This window comes from Triticum aestivum, chromosome 3A (assembly GCF_018294505.1).
Source record: "Triticum aestivum cultivar Chinese Spring chromosome 3A, IWGSC CS RefSeq v2.1, whole genome shotgun sequence".
In the NCBI taxonomy this organism is placed as follows: Eukaryota; Viridiplantae; Streptophyta; class Magnoliopsida; order Poales; family Poaceae; genus Triticum; species Triticum aestivum.
The window spans coordinates 352,250,979-352,257,960 of NC_057800.1; positions in this window are offsets into that span (position 1 = coordinate 352,250,979).

The following is a 6,982-nucleotide window of genomic DNA, read 5'->3' on the forward strand; positions in this document are numbered from 1 at the left end:
ATTTCCTGGCCGACTCTCCGGGCTGTTGAACTATATGGCTTAAGTCATCAGCGTCCGGAGGTCGAACATATGTACCTTGGAAGTTATCGAGGAAGGCCTCTTCCAAGTCCTCCCAACTGCCAATAGAATTTGTAGGCAGACTGTTGAACCAGTGCCGAGCTGGCCCCTTGAGTTTTAAAGGGAGGTATTTTATGGCGTGGAGGTCATCACCGCGGGCCATATGAATGTGGAGAATAAAGTCTTTGATCCACACCACGGGGTCCGTGGTTCCATCGTATGATTCTATATTCACGGGTTTGAGCCCTTCTGGGAATTCATGGTCCAGGACCTCATCGGTGAAGCAATGAGGGTGTGCGGCGCCTCTATATCGGGTCGTATCACGACGTAGCTCTGATGGAATCCGTCTGCTATTTTCAGCCCGCGCTTGACTAAGTTTGTCACGTCCGAATAGGTGGCCGTCGTCGCGTGTCGAGGCACGTCCTCGCGATCCGTAGATTGATCTAGTTTGTCCTGCTCTATTGTTCAGGCTTTGTCGAAGGTCATATGTATGACCGTGGGCTAATTTACCTCTACCTGTGCGATTAGGCGGGGCTGGCTGGTGTTCGGCGTGAGTTGCCGTTTTGTCATGACCACGTGGTGGTCAGTCAGCCGCTTTGTACAATGGAGGTATGTATTCCGGCGCCTCCTCGTCGAACTGAGGTAGCAATTTGTGCTTTGGGTAGATTTTGGTTGGGCACTTGAGGCTGTACTCTTCGGCAGCTAGGACATCGGTCCATTTATCATTGAGCAGATCTTGGTCAGCTTGAAGCTGCTGCTGCTTCTTTTCCAGGCTCCTTGCAGTGGCAATTAGCTGGCGCTTGAAGCGCTCCTGCTCAAGAGGTTCCTCAGGAACGATGAAATCGTCGGTGCCGAGGCTCACCTCATCCTCGGAGAGTGAAAGATAACTTCCGTCCTCTGAGTCTTCGTGCGTGGCCTATTTACCAGGGCTAGCCTGCCCATCTTCCCGTTCATATTGTTCATTAGCTGTTTCAACGGGGTCTTCATTGTCTTCGGCACCCTCCAGAGTGTTATCTTCTCCTGTGCCGGTGTTGCTGTCTTTACTGTGGCGTGACTTAGAGCGGCGCCGCTGACGCCGGTGCTTGGATTGTATTTCGGAAGGTTTATCCTCAATTGGATCTTCCTTGTCATCGTCGCTGTTCTCCTTTGGTGCATCCACCATCGTACGAGGAAGTGGCCGTCCAGCGCCGGGTGAATGGCGGGTTCTGGGCCTCTTCTTCTCCAGCATCATCGTCCATACCGTCGATGTCTTTGGAGTCATAATCAAGTTCATCGATCAAATCCTCAACTGTGGCTATGAAGTGGGTGGCGGGTGGGAAGCAAAATTCTCCACCGTTAGCCCCTAGTTCGAGCCAGATATAGTTCGTCTGTGAGTCCTTCGCCAAGGACATGTTCTTTAATGAGTTTAGCACATCGCCTAAAGGCGAGTGCTGAAAGATGTCTGCAGCACTGAATTCGAAGATCGATAAGCGATCAAGCTCGGCATCCGCGGGCTCACGTGGTTCAGAACTTACGGCCAGAGACGAGTCCGGAGTTCCGCTGACAAAGACGTCGTGAGAGGTTAAGTCTATGTGTGGCTCCAATGCCGTGGAATCTATGGCCTCCGTGGTGGGGTTGATCCTCCCATCCTTGGATGGCGCAACTTGCTCCGGATCTAGGTCCGGAGCGGATACAAGAGCAATCTCCTGGATGCGGCCAAATGACAGATTTAGGTCATGATCATCGGGGTGACCGGGAGCGGCTATCACGGTCTCGAATCTGGCGAAGATCAAGTCTCCACGGATGTCCGCAATGTAGTTCATGCTCCCAAATCTGACCTGATGGCCAGGGGCGTAGCTTTCGATCTGCTCCAGATGGCCAAGCGAATTGGCCCGTAGTGCAAAGCCGTCAAACACGAAGATCTGTCCGGGGAGTAAAGTTTCTCCTTGGACGGTGTCATTATGGACGATTGAAGGGGCCATCAAACCTTTTAGCGACAACACAGAGGAACTCTCAATGAAAGCACCAACGTCGGTGTCAAAACCGGCGGATCTCGGGTAGGGGTTCCCGAACTGTGCGTCTAAGGTCGATGGTAACAGGAGACAAGGGACACAGTGTTTACCCAGGTTCGGGCCCTCTCTATGGAGGTAATACCCTATGTCCTGCTTGATTGATATTGATGAATATGAGTGTTACAAGAGTTGATCTACCTCGAGATCGTAATGGCTAAACCCTAGAGGTCTAGCTTGTATGGCTATGATAATGAGTCTCTTCTATCCGGACTAAGTCCTCCGGTTTATATAGACACCGGGAGGATCTAGGGTTACATAAGGTCGGTTACAAAGAGAGGAATCTACATATTCGGTCGCCAAGCTTGGCAAGGAGAGTCCTATTCGGACACGGGTACAGTCCTCGGTCTTCGTATCTTCATAGCCCATCAGTACGACCCATAGCCAACAGGCCGGACGCCCGAGGCCCCTTAGTCCAGGACTCCCTCAGAGGGAGTCCTGGACTAAGGGGTCCTCGGGCGTCCGGCCTGTTCACCATGGGCCGGACTGATGGGCTGTGAAGGTACGAAGACCGAAGACTGCACCCGTGTCTGGATGGGACTCTCGTTGGCGTGGAAAGCAAGCTTAGTGATCGGATATGTAGATTCCTTTCTTTGTAACCGACCTTATGTAACCCTAGATCCTCCCTGTGTCTATATAAACCGGAGGACTTAGTCCGGATAGGACAAACTCATTATCATAGCCATACAAGCTAGACCTCTTGGGTTTAGCCATTACGATCTCGAGGTAGATCAACTCTTGTAACACTCATATTCATCAATATCAATCAAGCAGGACGTAGGGTATTACCTCCATAGAGAGGGCCCGAACCTGGGTAAACACCGTGTCCCTTGTCTCCTGTTACCATCGACCTTAGACGCACAGTTCGGGACCCCCTACCCGAGATCCACCGGTTTTGACACCGACATTGGTGCTTTCATTGAGAGTTTCGTTGTGTCGTCGACAACAAGATCGATGTCTCGCCTTGTCCTCAAGGATAATATGACCACCGGAGGAACGCTGTCTCCAGGCCAAACCCTCCGGTTGGGCGACTTTACCATGACAGCCAGTTCGGTCGTTAAGCCAACGATGACCTCTCAGGTCACCGAAAACCCCCTTCGTATCAACTCCGAACACTCCAAGCAGATGGATCCAGCGGAGCTTTCGTCTTTACACAAGCTCCTAAATCGCATCGCCGCCTTGGGGGTCGCTACAGACTATGATCGGATTGGGCTTAAACCCGATCAGAGAGAAATCAAATCTCCACCGATCACCCATCAGATAGCGGTAGTTGAGGAGCAAGTCGATAGCTTTTCCTCCATATTGAGGACGGACTATGTCCGGATCTGCGGTCTCGAAGAACCGGCCACCTACCCGCGAGGTGAAGCATCCCGCCCTCTGAACATAGAATCGGACGACGGGTCTGAGAAATCAACGGACATCCCAAAGCCCGATCTATTAAGTTCGGAAGACCTTCAGACTCCGGATCCAAAATTGGGGCAGGGTTCAGATTTAAATCCACCCACCCACCCGAATACAAGGGCTCTCATGAGAATAAAACAGCAGTCTCAGGAAACGGTCCACCACTTCTGGGCCAGATTCCTTCTTGTCAAAAACAAGATTAAAGATTGCCGCGACGAGGAAGTGATCTCAGTGTTCCGCAACAATTGCAGGGACGAAGGAATCCTCAACGCTATCAACTGCCGTCACATCCTACACTTTGCTGACTTGGCAACTATCGCACATAAGTACAGTGCAATGGAAAGTGCCTGGAAAACTCAAGCAACTCGTTGGGAATCATCGGTCCCACTCAACCCCTCATTCAGGAGAAAAGGGCGCACCCTTGAAACACGCCCGGCTCAACAATAAATAAATACAAGTCTAGTATGGGGCGCGGAACCGTTCTGGAAGGATGGCTCGATGGGCCATGCAAAATACACACAACACCGGATAATATACCAACACATAGCCTCAGAGCATGCTGGATACTCTGGCAAGTGGCCAAGAGCGGCGAGGATATCCTCACCAAGAATAACCCAGAACAACACCCCCTAGAGCACAACGACCCCAAAGTATCGGCGGTCTTCGAGAGATTCGCCTCAAATAATAGGCTCAAGAGAGCACTATGCGGACTCACCGAAGTCTGTCAAATAGCAGCAATAAACCCTTGGAACGACACGGCTATAACTTTTAACGCCGGCGACGAACCAAAATGCAGGACAGTCTGAACACTAGCCGCCTTGGTCCTCAGTCCAATTGTGGACGGATTTCGGCTTACCAAGGTCCTTATGGACGACAACAACGGACTAAACCTCATCTATGAAGATACCATCCACAAAATGGAAATAGATAGGAGCCGCATTGAGCAAAGCAGCACGACCTTCCGAGGAATTATCCCCAGTCAAGAGGCGCGATGTGCGGGAAAAATAACACTCAACATGGTATTCGGCACGCCGGAGAACTATCGGTCCGAACAAATAACCTTCCAAGTGGCCCCTTTCAACAGCGGGTATCACGCCCTCTTAGGGCGAGATGCATTTACGCGCTTCCAAGCGGTACCCCATTACAGATACATGAAGCTTAAGATGCCTGGGCCCAACGGTATAATCACTCTAGCTAGTGATCCGGACATAGCACTCCACGCCGAGAATAAAACCGCATCCTTGGCCCTCGAGGCATTATCTGAAGCCCTCGCGGCCGAAGAATTTGCCGCGCTGCGCTCTACGGTGGACAGGGACGATGTGGTCCTAGACAAACGACCCAAATCCACCTCCTTCAAACCAACAGAAGAAATAGTCAAACTCCAAGTCCATCCAACGGACCCCAAGAAGACAACATCCATCGGAGCACAATTAGACCCAACGGTTGACGCCGTGCTAGGAGAGTTCCTGCGTGAGAATTGGGATATATTCGCCTGGCACCCTTCTGATATGCCAGGAATCCAACGCGAGTTGGCCGAACACATCATCAATATATTAAAGGGATATAAACCGGTCAAGCAAACACTGCGGTGCTTTTCCGAACCCAAACATCAAGCTATGGGGGAGGAGCTAGCCAAGCTAATTGAAGCCGGATTCATCAAAGAAATAAAACATCCGGATTGGCTGGCAAACCTGGTGATGGTACCAAAGAAGGACAAATCCTGGCGGTTGTGCGTCGATTTTAAAGACCTCAATAAGGCTTGCCCTAAGGATCCCTTCCCCCTCCCCCGCATTGATCAAATAATTGATGCTACCGCGGGACACGACTCACTATGTTTCCTGGATGCATATTCCGGATACCATCAAATCAAAATGAAGGAGTCCGATCAAGCTGCAACAACATTCATTACCCCATATGGGCCATTCTGCTTCAACACCATGCCCTTTGGGCTCAAGAACGTCGGCGCCACATACCAACGCATGATTCAAACATGCCTAGAAAAACAGATTGGCAAAACAGTTGAAGCTTATGTGGACGACGCCATCATCAAAACTAGGCACGTTGAAACACTAATAGATGATTTACGTCTTACATTCGACAACCTCCGCGTGTATGACATTAAGCTCAATCCGAAAAGTGCATTTTTGGCGTCCCGGCCGGAAAAATGTTGGGCTTCATCATTTTCAATAGAGGAATTGAAGCAAACCTAGCCAAAATCTGAGCTTTGTCGCAATTGGCTACACCAACAGACCTTAAGCAAGTTCAAAAACTCACGGGTTACGTGGCAGCTCTAAGCCGCTTCATCTCCAGATTAGGAGAAAAGGCACTGCCACTCTATCGCCTTTTACGGCGAAACAATCACTTTGAGTGGACGGACGCGACAACAGCCGGACTGGAGGAAATAAAAACCCTTCTTGCGAGCAATCCAATCCTGACCGCACCAAACGCCGGCGAACCGATGTTATTATACATATCGGCAACACATCAGGTGGTGAGCGTCGTACTCGTCGTAGAACGAGAACAAGACGGATATAAATTCCCGCTTCAGAAGACAGTATACTACGTATCCACTGTCCTTACACCATGCAAATCCCGGTACCCCATTATCAAAAGATAGCATACATGGTCTTCATGGCATCCCGAAAGCTCCGTCACTACTTCCAGGAGTGTTCGATTACGGTGGCTTCCGAAGTACCACTCAATGACATTATAAATAACCATGATGCCACGGGCCGGATTGCCAAATGGGCCATCGAGCTCCTCCCATTTGACATTACATACAAACCACGTCGAGCTATTAAATCCCAAGTACTGACTGACTTCGTCGCCGAATGGACAGAGGCCAAACCCCCTAAAGAGTACGACACATATTCCAATTGGGTTATGTATTTCGATGGCTCCAAAATGCTGGAAGGGCTAGGAGTGGGTGTCGTTTTAACGTCCCCTACTGGAGATGTCGTTCAGTACGTACTCCAAATACTATAAACAGACTCCAATAACGCGGCCGAATATGAGGCCTTATTGCATGGTCTCCGGATGGCTGTCTCCATGGGCATACAACGCCTAGAAGTGCGTGGGGACTCAAACCTTGCAATATCTCATGGAGACTTTGATGCCAAAGATTCGAAGATGGAAACTTATCGTAATTCTGTCATAAAAATGTCGGCCCGGTTCGAGGGGCTCGAGTTCCATCATGTGGCTCGAGAAAGTAATCAAGCGGTGGACGTTCTTGCTCGTATCGGCGCTAAACGCGACCCCATCCCACCTAATATCTTTCTGGAATGGCTTTTTAAGCCATCTGTGATGTGGCAGGGGGAGAACAACAACACAAGTCCGGATCCGAACATAAGCCCAGATTCTGAAAACACCGACATCATCGGGGGCTCAGCCACCAAAATAACACCGTCGGCGCATCTCATCATGGCAGTCATTGCCCCATGGACTGAACCCTTCCCGGCCTACCTTAATAGGAAAGA